The sequence below is a fragment of the Chelonia mydas genome, chromosome 21 (assembly GCF_015237465.2).
Source record: "Chelonia mydas isolate rCheMyd1 chromosome 21, rCheMyd1.pri.v2, whole genome shotgun sequence".
In the NCBI taxonomy this organism is placed as follows: domain Eukaryota; kingdom Metazoa; phylum Chordata; order Testudines; family Cheloniidae; genus Chelonia; species Chelonia mydas.
The window spans coordinates 7344152-7358837 of NC_051261.2; the positions used below are offsets into that span (position 1 = coordinate 7344152).

General features: G+C 46.7%; 2 protein-coding genes across 13 annotated transcripts in view; one reads left to right on the forward strand and one right to left on the reverse strand.

The window, feature by feature from the left end:
• RBBP5 (RB binding protein 5, histone lysine methyltransferase complex subunit) overlaps positions 1–14686 on the forward strand; it is a 176059-nt gene that overhangs the window by 74275 nt on the left and 87098 nt on the right. For all 12 annotated transcript variants that reach the window (XR_006286856.1, XR_006286854.1, XR_006286855.1 and 9 more), the window contains exon 14: positions 3296–3482. The gene's annotated coding sequence lies outside the window, so the exon portion shown is untranslated. The remainder of the gene's footprint in view (positions 1–3295; positions 3483–14686) is intronic.
• CNTN2 (contactin 2) overlaps positions 1–14686 on the reverse strand; it is a 51186-nt gene that overhangs the window by 34642 nt on the left and 1858 nt on the right. The window lies entirely within an intron of this gene.

The following is a 14686-nucleotide window of genomic DNA, read 5'->3' on the forward strand; positions in this document are numbered from 1 at the left end:
ACTTCACAGTTCTGCTGCAGCAAGTATTGGCAGTGCCCTTGTGTGTTTCAAACCATAGGATTCATTCCTTATGGCCCAGCAGAGACGCTTCATAGGCGATGCTTGAAAGTTCCCCAAGAACGCGAGTACCACTGAAGCTAGCTGTGGAAATGGAAAGACCCATCTTTGTTTATTTCATCAGATGACGAGAGAGGGGATTAGTCACATCTAACCTCAGAGCCTTTTCTCTCTCCCTTTATTGCTACATCCAGGGGACAATCAGAATGGACCTGCATCCAGAACAAAGTAAAGTGACCCAGTGACATGAAGCAAGACCTACATAATCAGCTAACAGAGTCATGCCATTGGAAGTCCAGTTTATGAAATAATGGGCTGGGGTGGGATTTATGGGCTCACTGTATCATTTCTCTCATTTCGGTGACATTTTCATTGCTTCAGGATTCCAGAGGGATGTTAATGCTGAGCTGCTGGCATCTGCCTGATGTTATGGTGAGCTGACCCATCTGGTATCCCCCAAAATTCATCTCAGTATCTGGTTTATGTGTAAATCCGTGCTCGGACTGCAGGGTGCAGGAGGAAGAGGAGAGGAGGTTAGCAGGGAGAAAACCTGTTTAAAATGGTTCTCGTTGGCACTGAGCCATCCCAAGGAGTCTTATCTGGAAAAGGGACGTACATGTCTCAAAACAAGATTCAAGTCATGTGTACATGGGAAGTGGGCACTTCTCACATGCTGGGCCTCATCCGGTCCTGTTTTAGCCCCCTTGAAAATGTCTGGCAAAAATGGGAACATGATCAATAGGAAGAGCTGAAGGTGGGGCCGAGGTATAGTCAACACTTGGTGAGGCTGCATAATGGACAGAGAGATTGCTGCATTGTTTGCATTATCTACAATTAGAGATGGGAATAGAACTTCCCCAGGCTATTCTGGAGTCCATGTTCCCATTCATCTCGGTGTAGAGCCTGACTCAAGAAGATCAGAGCTGGACCTGCATTTGAACTTCCCCAAAGTTCAGGGCTTTGAATTCACCTTAGAAAGGTGGGTCTGAACCCTGAATACTACATTTGGAGCTGAACTTCCCCAGAGTTTTGGATCTCTGACGATCCAGCCCAGACCTGTCTCTGCCTCTAATTAGAAGAGGGGCCTCTGGGACCTGGTCTGGGACTTGTTTCCCCATTTGTATCTGATGTTTTGACAACCACTCCAGAGCCTTCTGTTGCACTAAAAGGGGATCTGTCAGGCCCACTGATGGATGCCCTCATTAATGGAGGAAGGGTGTGCATGTCTGAAAACACATACATGTAGCCACTGAAGCATTAAGCTTTTCCTAGGAAGCCCCTGGGAGCTGGGAAAGATCCATTATCATGGAAATGACGTTATGATGCTACAGTGAGACACTTAGAATTCCCCTGAGCCTCTCTGCCTTCCAAGCCCCCCTAAGTACGAGAGCTTTCTCTGGGAGCTGATCCTGTGGATGAAGTCACTCTAAAAGGCACCGAGGTTCCTTGTGGTGAACGAGTGCATGCGGATGCATATATGTGAACACATTCACCTGGAATCACAGCTTCAGTGGGGAAAATGACTGGTGACTCGATAAAGGCTGGAGGGTTGGAGATTAGGATGATGTGACACTGCCTTCACAGATGGATTTCACTCCCGTTTGGTTGATTACCTGTGACCAGCTACTTCAGTTCCAAGAACCTGTGAACACTTTCTATTCGGAATCTAAGCAATCTATGCTAAAGTCTGTCCCGCCTTGTATTTAGCTGTGACACTCTGGTTACCTTCTCCAGCTCTGAGGAAGAGCTGTGTGAAGTTGAAAGCTTGTCCCTTCCACCAAGAGAAGTTGGTCCATTGAAAGATATTACCTCGCCCACCTTGTCTCTCAGATCTGCCAGTATCATATGTGGAATGAACCATCTGTTAAGTCTTTAAACCGCATTACTGGAGACTCTCATCCACTGTGCCATCACTAACCATTGATGTTTAGTTGATATCAGTGGCCATTATGAAGACTTGGAGTATATTACGCAGTACGCCAGGCACTTTCAGCATGGATTCACTGGCGGCAATTGGCCAGCATAGCAGGGGTGGTCTGCATGGGTCATTCAGTAGCAAGGCTGGGACAGTCTGCATGGTGCATTTAGCAGCACAGCAGTTATATTCTGTGTGGATGCACCTGGAACTCACAGCGTGAGTCAGGCAGATTAAAAAAAAAATAAAAAAAATCCGGACTGCCTGTTCATTCCTTCCCTACCCCAGCAAAAGACCTATATTAAAATCCCTGTTCGTTCTGTCAAAAAGTAACAGCCACCCTTTCCCCTGAACACCAGTGCATTTGCACCAAACTAGGTCCATTGAGAAGTAAAGTCCACAGCCTCTCCCTTCCAGCCTCCCATCTTGCCTTGCATTTTGTGAGGCAGCCCATCCCCACCTTTTACTCCCTGCTCCTTGAGAGTTTTTAACGTGTACCCTTCTAGAGTTGCTCTGATTTACTCTGACGTGTGTGGGACCTCGTGGCCGCCTAGGGCTGCCAGCCTAGGCAGTGCTGTACCTCCTCAGCAGTGCTCACTGCCTCAATCTGTCAGCTCCCACCCTTCGGCGAGGAGCTGGGCTCTAACAGGAGGAGACTATGATGCCATCACAGCCACAGTGCAATCTATTAAATGAGTGTAGCTTAATCCCCCTTGGTTAAGTGACAATATGAGCATTTGGGCATAAACGTAACCATTCCTACAGCAGCAGTATCCCATAATAAAAGGGCATTCCTGACTCTGTTGCCATGGCTGGGACAGGGAGCCAGGCGTTCATACAGTGCTGAAAGGGAGGATGGTGAAGTTGGGAAGGTCCCAAATGTGACCTTTTTTTGGCTTGGGTTTGCAAAGTCCATGCAATATTTGTTGTGGTTTTTTTCTCCCCAGAACAAAATGCCTCAGTGTTTTGGATTTTAATTAATTTTATTATAATGTATTTGTTTGCTCATTCTCCCTAAGAACCAGTGCTTTTACAGCAGCCCATGTTCAGGAACAGGGATGGGACTGGATCTAAATACCAAACTTAAACTTTCCTGAACTTCATGGGATTCAGCATCCAAAACTGGATCCAAGTTTTGCAGTTGGTCCCTGCTTGCATAAGGAGACCAGTATAAATTCTACACCCCTGACCAGAATATCCTCTAATGGTTAGGTGTCCAAAATCCAAACCAGGATCCAGGTTTGGCAGCTGGCCTCACTGTCTGTAATGGGTCAAACCAAAAATCCAGATTACAGGGGTTCAGAATCCATCTCTGTTTTGCAGCTCAGTTCCATCTGGATTCATGAGCAACCCTACGAAAACAAGACAGTGCATGATGCCCCTGCACTTGTGAGCAACCCTACAGGAAAACGAACAAGCCAACAAAAACCAACATGTGCACAGCCCCAACGCTCCTGGGCAACTCTTCAAAAGCAAACTGGCTCTTCGCACAACCGAGGAAACAGTGCTGGTAAGGTCATTGATTGGGGTGTGCGATGGGGTGTCCACCCCACACAGGACTGAGTGGGGTTAAGGTGGCTGGGATGGCCAATCAACTCCACAGGCTGCACCTGGAACAGGAGTCAGGGAGCAGGAGATTGATTAGGATCAGGCTCATAAAGCCAGGCAGCAGGCTACAGACGGGGCTGTTGAGAAAGGATAGTCACTACAGTCATCCACTGTCTTGGGTACCCTTCACCTGAGCCTGCTGGCCTCCCATGAGAGTACCGGGTATCCTCACCCCCCTCGCCCTTCATTTTTGTTTTTTTGCCACCTTACACCCATTTAATTTCTTTAAAATACACACTGATAAATTCCGAGGAAATTTTAAACAAAAACCCCCCCGAAAACAAAGGCCCTCTCCGTGGCACAGCCATGACCCTCAGCACAGTCTCTGCCGATCATCCTGACCCATGGGGGCAAATCTGAGCTACCAGGGCTCAGGCAGAACAGCAAGGTGGCTTGTTATCCCCGCCGCAAGAGCTTTGCAAGGGGGGTCCATTCTTCCACCCTGGAATCTGCCAGCCGCAGCTGTGCCCTGAAGTGACCCAGAGGAGCTGGAAGCTGTGGGTGGGGTGGGCAACTGTATGTGGATCGCACTAAAGATTTTCCTGAGCAGGCTCTCTCCTCACTGTGTGGTAATTGTACAAGCCTAGTTGAAAATGATGCTGGGTACAGTGTTTTTAAAGGAAGGAGCATAGCCCCAGGAGGCTCTTTCTCTGCGGGATTACGAGGGGAGCAGATGGTGCTTGCAGCCCGTAGCTCATTCTCTACTGGTTTTCCCTCTGGGGCTGCAGCACCTGCCCCTGGGGAGGTCTGGTGCTGGAGGTTTATAGGGTGTGCTTTTTGGATTCATTTTATTGGCTGTGGGCTGTGGCTCAGCGGAAGCCCTAAGAAGGCTGAACCAATGTGTTGGGACGCTCAAAGCTGCCCGGTTCCCACGGACTCTGAAGTCCCTGATTTCAAGTCAAATCTACTACAGCGGGTTAAATATTTTGGGGGCACGGGAATGCTCCTCAGTTTCTATCTACTGCCATCACTCTGCACTTGTGAAGAGGGCTCACTTAGTGCAGGGAGTGAATGCACTGGCCTATTACCTTTGGAGACCTGGGTTGAGATCTAGTCTCAAATCAATACCGAAATAAGCCAGGTGTTTTCATTCTGCTTATCTTACATTTACTGCATCACAAAACCACTGCACATTTGGGCCTGATTAGCTCCAGTGGGGGTGGGCAGATCTGGAATAGCGTTAAGAGGCGGAGGGTGGGAAGGCTGAGATGCATTGGCAGAGTGGTGTTGGGAACTATAAGGACTTCAGTTGTCCAGACAAAGAATGAGGGGCAGGAACTGCAGTCACTGAATCAAGATCTCTTTCAAGCACCATGGGCCCAGATTGGTTGTTGAACATCCCAGACAGTGCTGTCTAGTAGCCAAGGTCCAAAGCAACAAGTGGGATGAGGTCAGAGCTGAGTGGCATTGGCAGAGCTGTACAGGTGGTTTGTATAACATTTTGTCCACACTACACCTGCAGTCTAGAGTTATTTTGTGACCACTAACATAGGAATCACAACAGCTGTTGAGCATCTGCTCTGTCCCATCTGGGGCCTCTAGGCTGACTGCACATTCAGGGCAAGGGATACTTCACATGGGGCAGTAGCTAACTTCTCCTTCTGTTCAAAGACCTCCAGGGGTTGAATCACATCCAGTGTGGTGATAGTGCTGCAGACATCAAGCCATTGCTCTCTGAAGCTTGAGTACTGCAGAATGCTGCTCACCCATCTCTGGCAGGGCTCCAGCCTGCTCTAACCAGCGACTAGAAAAGGTGACCAACTAGGGTGACCATCGGAAAGTCCCAATATTAGGGTCTTTGTCTTGTACGTGTAACTACACCCCCGTCACCCCACCGGGAAAAAACGTGTCCTGATTTTTTACACTTTCTGTCTGGTCACCCTATGACCAACGGCTATTGGAAACTTAATGGTGCAAAGCCCCTCTAACCAGCTCTAACTCTGAAAAGCACTGGAAATAAAGGCCCTGATTGTGGAATTGGATCTGCACAGGCACAACCTTGCACTTGCCTGGAGCCACACTGAAGTTAATGCAAAGCTCCCTCTGCCTGGATGTCAGTGCAGAAGTTGGTAAATTCCTTTAGCTTTCCAGAGTCTCCTACTGGCTGGGAAGTAGCTAGAAACACTTAACAAAAGAGGAGGCTAATAGTGTGGTGTGGGATGGGGAGGGGAGGGGAAGAAATAACCACAGCCAGACTGCTTGCGCACTCAGGTGCTTTCATTACCAAACATGCTTATTAAATCCCAGCAGTGTGAACAAAATAAACAAACAGAACAACTGCCTGTGTCTGAAACAGGCCAGAGAACAACCCCCAGCTGGGCCTAACTGAGGCTAATTGCTCACCAAGTCCAGTCTAGCTAACCATACCTTTGCTGGCTACTAGCCCGAATTAGCACTAACTGGGGGTGGGATTTAGTCTCTAATCAGCTGCTGTCCATGTTGGAGCTCATTTGCCAAGCAGAGCTTGAGGTGCAGAGCAGCAGCTCGGAACAGGTAAGTTGAAGTGAATGAAAGAGAAAAGAAACAGGGATTTAAAATAACAAACTGAGAGGGGTGAGTGGTTAGACTGCCCCAGTGCTGCCCAGCTCCCTGTTCTCTTGCTGGAAAGGAAAACGTGGCAGAGTACCCCATAAACGTCCCTCTTTGGGCTTTGCTGGAACAGGGCAGTCAGAGCCCCGGGTTCATGCACAGAGTTTGAGGGTTTGGAATCTAAGCCAGTAAGAATCTGGTGTTGGGGGGTCTTCCGTTGATAGTTAAACATTTGTCCTTCATCTCTGTGCACAGCCATCAATGCCAGCCCCACTCTGCCTCTGCGGCATTCCCAGCTACTACAAGTTTGGGGAACCCCCTGAGGGCCTGTGTTGTGTTACTACTGAGTCACTGGCCTGGACTTATTGCCCCCTAAAAATGACTGTCAGAATCTGGCTCGCCTTCCTGAGTTAGATTGCTCTTTTCTAGAGATGAGCTCAAAGCTGCAATGTTTAAAACCCAAGTGTTAAGCACCCTGTCACTTGCTTTTGCTCTGTAGTAAAGAGGGGGGCCAACTGCATAATTTGGATCCAGAGCCCAGTTCACATTTGGAGGCAGCTCCAAAGTTTGCAGGTTTGGGTCTGAGGTTTTGGGTTGGGCCCAGCTCTGATTTTTAATTTCCTTCCTTCTTTCTTTCTTTTTTTTTTAAGGAGTCATTCCGAAACCCTGCCCACCACAGGTCTCAGTCTCATCTCAGGTGTATTTACAACTTCATGCAAAACAACTGATTTGGAATTATTTTAAACATATAGAGTTGCTATCTATATCAATGGAAACTACCCTACTTTTGAGACAGGCGTCCCCAGAGACCAATGCTCATTTCTGCCACTTTCCTTGGAGAGCTGGTCTTTTAGGGCGAGATCTTGATTCCGTGGACTCTGTGCAAAGGTCTAGCCCAAGTGAATCAGATTGCAGGATGTGGCCCTTACAAAGGGCATAATGTAAAGGGTGGAGGCTTGAAGCTTGCAATGGTATTGCCAACAACCATTGTTTATTGGCTGTAGGACCCTTAGTGTAGGCGAGTCTGTTCGTTAACACATAGGCCTGCACACAATATTTCTGCATTTGTTAATTGCCTGAAATGATCTACATGAATGAATGCAACACAGAGCTGTGCGTTCTGAACCCAAGGAAACTCCAGTACATTTCAATGACCTGAGTTACTTGGCTTGTGGTGGGGTGTGTGCTGCCTGGATTGAAGAGAAGAGGCTTTGGGAGTCTTTATTTTGTAAGTTGGTAATGCAGCTGGGCAAACAGAAGCATGTGGAGATGAGGCTCCAATGCTTATTGCTGAGCTGATGCCCGGTTGGCGATGGTTTCTCCTGCAGGATTCTGCAGCTGCTTTGCCTGCATTTGGCAGCCCCACGCTGGAAAGCTGGTTCTGTCAAGGTCAGGCTTCATCCTCTTTCTCCTTGCTACTTTGCCGGAATGTTGATTTTAGCTCCAAGACGTGCCAGTTACTTTTTCTTGGCTGCAGTGGGGTGACCTATTGGTCACTGATTATTTTATTCCTTAATGGAAACTGACTGTTGATCGTTATCAATTACAGATAAGTATCTCCTGGTTCCTGTCTCCCAAAGTGCCCCTAAGGTGTCATCTATGTTTGGGAATGAAAAGGAATTATTTAGCGTGGCATATGGTGTAATGGGATGAACTTGAGAAAAGGGGAGAATTTAGGCTGTATTAAGAAAAACTTCCTGACAGTGAAATATACTGAGCAACAGATAAGTCTTTCCCAAGGCAAGTGGCAAATCCCCATCACTTGGGACGTGTGAAACTAGACTGGGTGAACAAACCATGAACACACATACAGTAGGGAACAATCTTTCATCAGCAGGGGGATGGATGGCGTCTAGAGATCTATGTGGGCCAGATTCTGAGAGGAGCTCTCAGCACATTGGGAATCTGCCTTTTATTTGGGTGCTTAAATGGGAGCTGAGCTCTTTGGAAAGTCTGGCTTAACAGATGGATTTGAAATCTCCAAACTGGTATTTCATAGGAGCAGATTGTTCTGTGCATTGTGAAAACAAGTGCTCTGCACCCCACAGGTTCTGCTCTCGATGCACTTATACACCTCCCCCTAAGGTCAGTGAGAGGTTTATTTCCACACCGGGACAAAATATACCCATCTTATTTCTCTCATGCTAGTATAAGTATCAGGCAGAGCTTTCTGATGTGCTCTGAGCAGGACCTTAGTAAGGCTATCAGGCTTAAGGCAGAGTCTTCTAAAATCCCTCCTGTGTTTCTGCTTCTTTTAAATGCTTTTAATTAGTAGTTGGGGACTGCATTTATGTAAGTCACAGGTCCCAAGGCTGCATTGTATCAGTGCCTCTGTACTTCTCAATCTTTCCCCCCGTTTAGGCCCTGCTCCTGAAAGTTGTTCAATACAGGCAAATCAGCTGCATTGACTCCAGTAGTTGGATGAGGCAGGATCCATCCACATACAGCAGCTTGCACGATCAAGGCTTTGATTGTAGGGTCTTGGGGGCAAGGACTGTGTCTTTGTACATGTTTGTACAGCACTTGGCATAATGGATCTCTGTTCCTGACTGAGACCTCTGGGTGCTACTCTCAGATACAAATTTAAAAAGAGATCAAAATACCCTCTATTAGAGATGGACCAACACTTCAATATTTGGGGCTATTTGGAATCTAGGTCTGAGTTTCGCAAAGGGACTGTTTCTTTGTAACTAGAAGCAATGTGGCCAAATGGATAGAGCACTGGGTTTGAAGAGTCCTGGGTTAGAGTCCTGACTCTGCTGTTGGCCTGCTGGGTGACCTTGGGCAACTCACTCCCCTTCCCTGTGGCTCAGTTTCCCCATCTGATGATGACCTCCTTTGAAAAGTGCTTTGAGAGGTGTTGATGGAAAATGCTATATAACTGGCCAAACCAAATTCCTGCCTCCCGCCCTGGGACTGTCGGGTGTTCGAAATCTGAATATGGTTCCTTCAGCCTGTCTCCACCTAATCCTTCCAAGCCTAGAAATATTAGGTTTTTATCCCTAAATGTCTGCAAATATTGATTTCACTGTGTATGCACAAATGATGAAAAAATATTTCCATAGATGATGATCTAAATGTACAGCTAGGCAAAGTAAGAAACCCACTGCCTGAGACCGTAGTCTGATTTAAAGATATTTACTTGGTCTATTTTGACATGTCATGTTGACAGGTTTTGTTTGAATGGTTTTGAAGCTTTAACTTTTTGAATCTCAGTGTCTACTGTTGTTAAATCATTTATTGTCTGATCCCCATCCCCACTGAATAACTTTCCCTCAGTGGTGAAAATGTAAGTTGATTAAAAATAGGAAAAAGTGCTAATTCATCACTTAGGTGTTTATGAGACTGTTTAGGCTGATTTTGGCTCCTGACAGTAGGTGCTGAAGTTTAAAACATTGGGTCCCCGTAACAGGAGCTCACTATGCCAATATATTGTGTTTCAAGGCCCCTTAGAAACATGATTGAATTTAACCTCACAACCCCCTCCTCATGCAGGGGATATTGACTATTAACTCCATTTTTCAGATGGAGAAGCTGAGGCACAGACAGGCTAAGTGAGGTGCCCAAGGTCACGTGGTTGAGTCAGTAGGAGAGATGGGAATGGAATCCAGGTGTTCTGACTATGTCCCATGCTCTGTCCATTAGATCTCCAGAAAAATAAAATCTCCAAAACAAGAGAGGGGCTTTTGGCAAATGCTTTAAATAAAATCTCTTGTTCTTAAAGTCTTGCATCATCTATCATAGGTACACAGCTCAGCAAAGGGAAATTCTGACTAAAGCTTAGGGAATCCACCACACTGACAACTCCCCAAACTACCTGCTCTTCACTGTCATCGTTACCATGGTGGTGTCAGCAGAAACCCTTTGATGTGTGGGTAAAAACAGCTTCCTAGCCCTGAGGTAGTCTGTCTCTGTGCTCTCCTAGCTGCTGGAGGGTGCATTGCTTGGCAAGCGCCAAAACCAGAGGAGAGATCGTAGGGATGAAAGACCTCACTCCCCACCCCTTGGAAAGCCTCAGTAGTGTCAAAGGGCTCCAGCGTCTCTAGAGCACAGTGATTGCACTGCTTCTAAACTCACCACATGGGCCCTGTCACAGCATCAGCACTCGCAGGTCACTGCAGCAGCTGGGGCAACAGCATCCCCCGCTCTTCCAGCACTTAGCTGCAGCACCGTCAACCCATTGCATTAGATGGTGGGGGAGCTGGCCACGCTCCCCACGTTGGCGCTGCTGCAGCGCTTAATGCCAGCCCTGGCAGCATGCAGGAGACTGGAAAGTGGTGACCACCCAATGCCCCCGAATGAATGCACAAGTAGGATAAAGTGTTCATCCCTTCCGGCCAAGTGTGACTCAAGAAAAACAATACTTCACACCCCACTTTTATTGATACCACACTGCGCATTGTTGTGTCCATGTGATAAATTCCAGAGCCCTTTGACTTCCTCGCTCCACTTTCTGCTCCCTACTCTATGATGGCTGGGGTTATTTTTAACATCCGGAAGTGTCAAATAGCCCCTCCTTAAAATAAAAAGAGCCTACCACAAAAATCTATCTCTTTCCCCTCCCAGATTATGGATTCACCACCAGATTACACAGCTCTAGGAAGTAAGACCAATAGCTTTATAAATTGTACCATAAATAACAAAAATAAATAATTCAAGTCTTGGATCAGGGTCAAGAATCAGGATCGATATCTTACAATCCTTCCAGGATGGAAACACCTGCCATATCCCATTGGAGAGCATGGGAATTCTCCCTTTACCCCAGCATTAAACATCCTGCTAGGTTGTAAAATACTGGACTGTACAACTGCTGTCAAAATATATGGATTGTAGACTGTTGTAAACAGGGCACTCTTGTAAAGAAAACAGCTACAAAAACAAGCAAACAGGCTTCCACATAACTCGTGTTCCAGCTTTGTTTCTTTTGTTTAGCAGGAACCACGCTCTGCCTGGACCACTGTACAGCACACAGAGACATGGTGGCTGAAAAACATTGCAGATAAACATATTACATCTGAGGGTATGTCTGCACTGTGGGGAAACCCCCCTCCCAGAACTCCAGGACGGCGGGTCTCAGATCCTGGGTCAGCTGACTCGGACTTGTGCTATGGGGTTAAAAAGAGCAGTGTAGATGTTCCCGCTTGGGCTAGAGCCCAGGCTCTGGAACCTGGTGGGAGGGAAGGGTCTCAGAGCCCAAGCTCCAGCCTGAATGGGAAGGTCTCTGCTGCTACTTTTAGCCCGTACTGCGAACCTCGCAAGCCCAAGTGAGTTGACTTGAGCTCTGACTGGCTGCTGTGGGTTTTTTTGCAGCATAGACATGCCATGTGATGCCCTGATTTGTAGAAAGACTGATGCAGATAATTTTTAGAATTTTTTGTCTGCCTCCGTTTGCCTCATATGATTTCTCTGTGGTACTTTTTTGTTACTTTCTGAATTTCTGCTGTTTAACCTATTTCTAAAACCATCCTTGAAACCCCCCAGTTAATTATTGAGTCTTTAGCGTGTATGTTTGTTTACATGACAACATTGCACAGTTGTTTTCTTGTTTGAGATAATCTGCTTTTGCATTGGAGGACTGGTAGATGGTTACATGTCTGGCCACACGCTTTCATTCCTACAGAGAATCCCACATTCAGAAAGGCCAGTTGCCATTCCCAGGAATCCAACCACATGGATGTAGTACTCCTGGGAATAATGTTTGCAGAGCAGTAAAGGCTCTGGTAGTTTTAGAAATCTCACTTGCCAAGGATGGTGGTAGCGCAGCGGTTGGTTGAGGAAAGGGATCGTGCCCGCAACTACGCAGAATAGCTGCAGGGAAACCTCTGTCAAGCAAACAACCCAAGGGACAAGCAAAATGCCGGCTGCCCAGTGGATTAATGATTCTGACTAGTGTATGTAGCACAACTGCCTTCTACTGCAGGGAAACAGAAGTGAGGATGTGTGTATCATAGGCCCTGTCTTGCAAACACTAATTCTGCTTTAGCAAGAGCAATGGAACCCTGTGCATTTGGCTCAGGGAAGATCTGTCCCTGTAGTTGCTGTCAGGTTCCAAGTGGCTGTGAGGTGCAGCATGTGGTAATTGTGGTGTTCAGGTGGCTGCGTGGAATTGCTACTTTTTGAAGGAAAATTTCGAAGCATTTTATAGAGATGGGGCAGCCTTTTGACATAGTCTCTAAAGGCCAGACAAAATTCTGTTGGAAACCTTGGGACTGATTTAACATGGTTGCTTAGGGCAGGGAGTTGCCTATTGGGAATGAGTCCTTGGTTCAAGTTCTTAATGAACGTAGCACTTGACAAATTTATTAAGACTTTATTAAAACAAGTTGGGGCTTATATATGTTTTCCCCCTAAAGAGTAAGCTTCAGGTATGCAATGAAATGTGAAAACCTGAAAAACTGGCCTTGTTTTGATTTATCTAAGGCCAGTTTTCACATGGGCGCCCAGGTTTGCATGGGTGTGAACGGTGTACTCTGTTGTGTATAGATTCTGCACTGTGCTCAGCTGTGTGACTTGTTTGTACAGTACCCAGCACAGTCGCACTCTGACTGGGGCGCTAGATATAAATCATAAAAAGATAGAGGTTGAAACGAAGCTCTGTGTGTGTCTTGTGTCTGAAAGCTAAAGAAAAACCATTCGTGCCACTGAGGTGATTTTTGTGTGTAACCTGATCCTACCCCCAGTGGCAATTTGTCGCTCTCCCTTGGCTGTTGCACTACGAGCTGGGACAGAAGCCTGAGTAGAGGTGGCTGAAAATGTTGGTTGAAACCAGTTTTCTTGCAAAAAAAAAAACCCGCTGTTTTGACCCAAATTCTAGGCACAACCACGATGCAAATAATTAATAGTAGCCGATTAAGAAATGAAGAAAAGAAAGGAGAGAGAGAGAGAATAAAAGCAAATGAGAGAGGCCAGGAAAATGGAGGGGGAGAAGACAAAAAGGAAAGGAAAAGAAAAAAGAGGGAAGAGGGGAAGGAAAGAAAGGGGAGGAAAGAAGAAAAGATAAAGAAAATGATAAAAGATAAAGAAGTGAGAGGGAAAGAAAAGGGAGGAAAAAGAGGGTACTAGAAGGGAGAGAGAAGACTGAAGAAACTATAGGTAAGTGTGGTGTTCCATGGTGTGTTTCCACAGGGCAGGGTGGGGCTGTCAGGCTGGGGAAAGGGAGTGACTGTGCAGTAGTGAGCCATGATTTCAGTTCTTCAGGGGCAGATGGTGCTCTTTAACCTGCTGCTTTCTCCACTTTGAACAGGACTTTTCCTCCAGCTCACCCTCCTGCTATTAGGAGATGCTGCCTCTAGAAAGCCCTGATGTTGAGCAAATATAGCTTCCATAGACCCCACTGGGAACAGCAGGTTCTCATCCCTGTGTTCCCTAGAGTGCCTGTCTGGCCCTAGTGGGGAGAGGCCATTTCACCTCGTGAGCTCCTCCTGGGCGAGACAAAGGCCAGTGTTCAGAGAAGTGAACACGGCTTTGGAGGCTGGAGTGGAGGATCAGACAAGGTCAAACCTCGGAGCTGAATTTCTTTGAGTGTTTGCATTGTTTTGGGGCAAGATCCCGCTTCTGCCAACAGACAGACTTCTGAAATGTAACTTTATCTCTCTCTAGACCTAACAGCGAATTTCTAGTGAGCTTCTGCCACAGGGGGACTTGTTTACATTGTGAGGACAGTCCTTTGTGACAGAGCAGAAGTCTGTGCCTGGGAAAACCCACCCATGGCCTGTGAGGGATAAAAGTCATGGCTGGAAGGAATTTCGGATTTTCACCAATTCGTGGAAAAAAGGGGATGTTTATTCCAGCTCAAGCTAAAACCACACTGTAAAGTCGGTGTGAGCTTTTCAGGCTGACAGTGTCTGAGCAGACCCACTCTCCTGATCACCTAGTCCTAGAGAATTTTAGAGTACTCAGTACAAGCCTTGCAGCATCATTGCTATTGTAAGATGGAGCGTGCTGGGCCGCTACTGTAGAATATTATGACACATTTACTTGAGGGTAACTTTTGAAAGTTACCCTCAAAGGTTAGCCTCAATACTCTCTTTGCAACATGCAGGGCACCTTGAGGGAAAAGATTTTCACAAGTGCTTCAGGTATTTAGGAGCACAGTGAAAATCAATGGGACTTGTGTGCCTGAATTCCTTAGATGTCTTTTTAAAACCTCCTCTTAAAGTACACGTGACCCGAAACACTTCAGCTTACAATGCTGGTAGCCCAGTGGTTAAATGAGCATGTTGTGTGTGTAAGGGATGCAGGCTCTTTGGAAGAGGAGGAGATGGTGCCAACCCAGAGTTTGGCTATCACAGTCCTCAGCTGACAAGTCAAGGTTTGCCAGTTTTTAAACCCAGCCCCTCTCTGAATTGGGGTAGCAGGGAAACAGTCCACATGGACTCTTTTCTTGCCCTGCTTTGTTGACTGAAGAGGACTCAACAACAAGACTTCCACTGAAGTTCAATATTATCTTACCCCGAGTGCACTTTTCACCCAGCGCTTTACTGATTCACTGACCCCATTCTCAGCCACTGCTAGGTTGGCTCTTAGAAGCTGATTAACAGGACGCCACTGTTTAGGACAGGAAGTGAAGAAGAATCC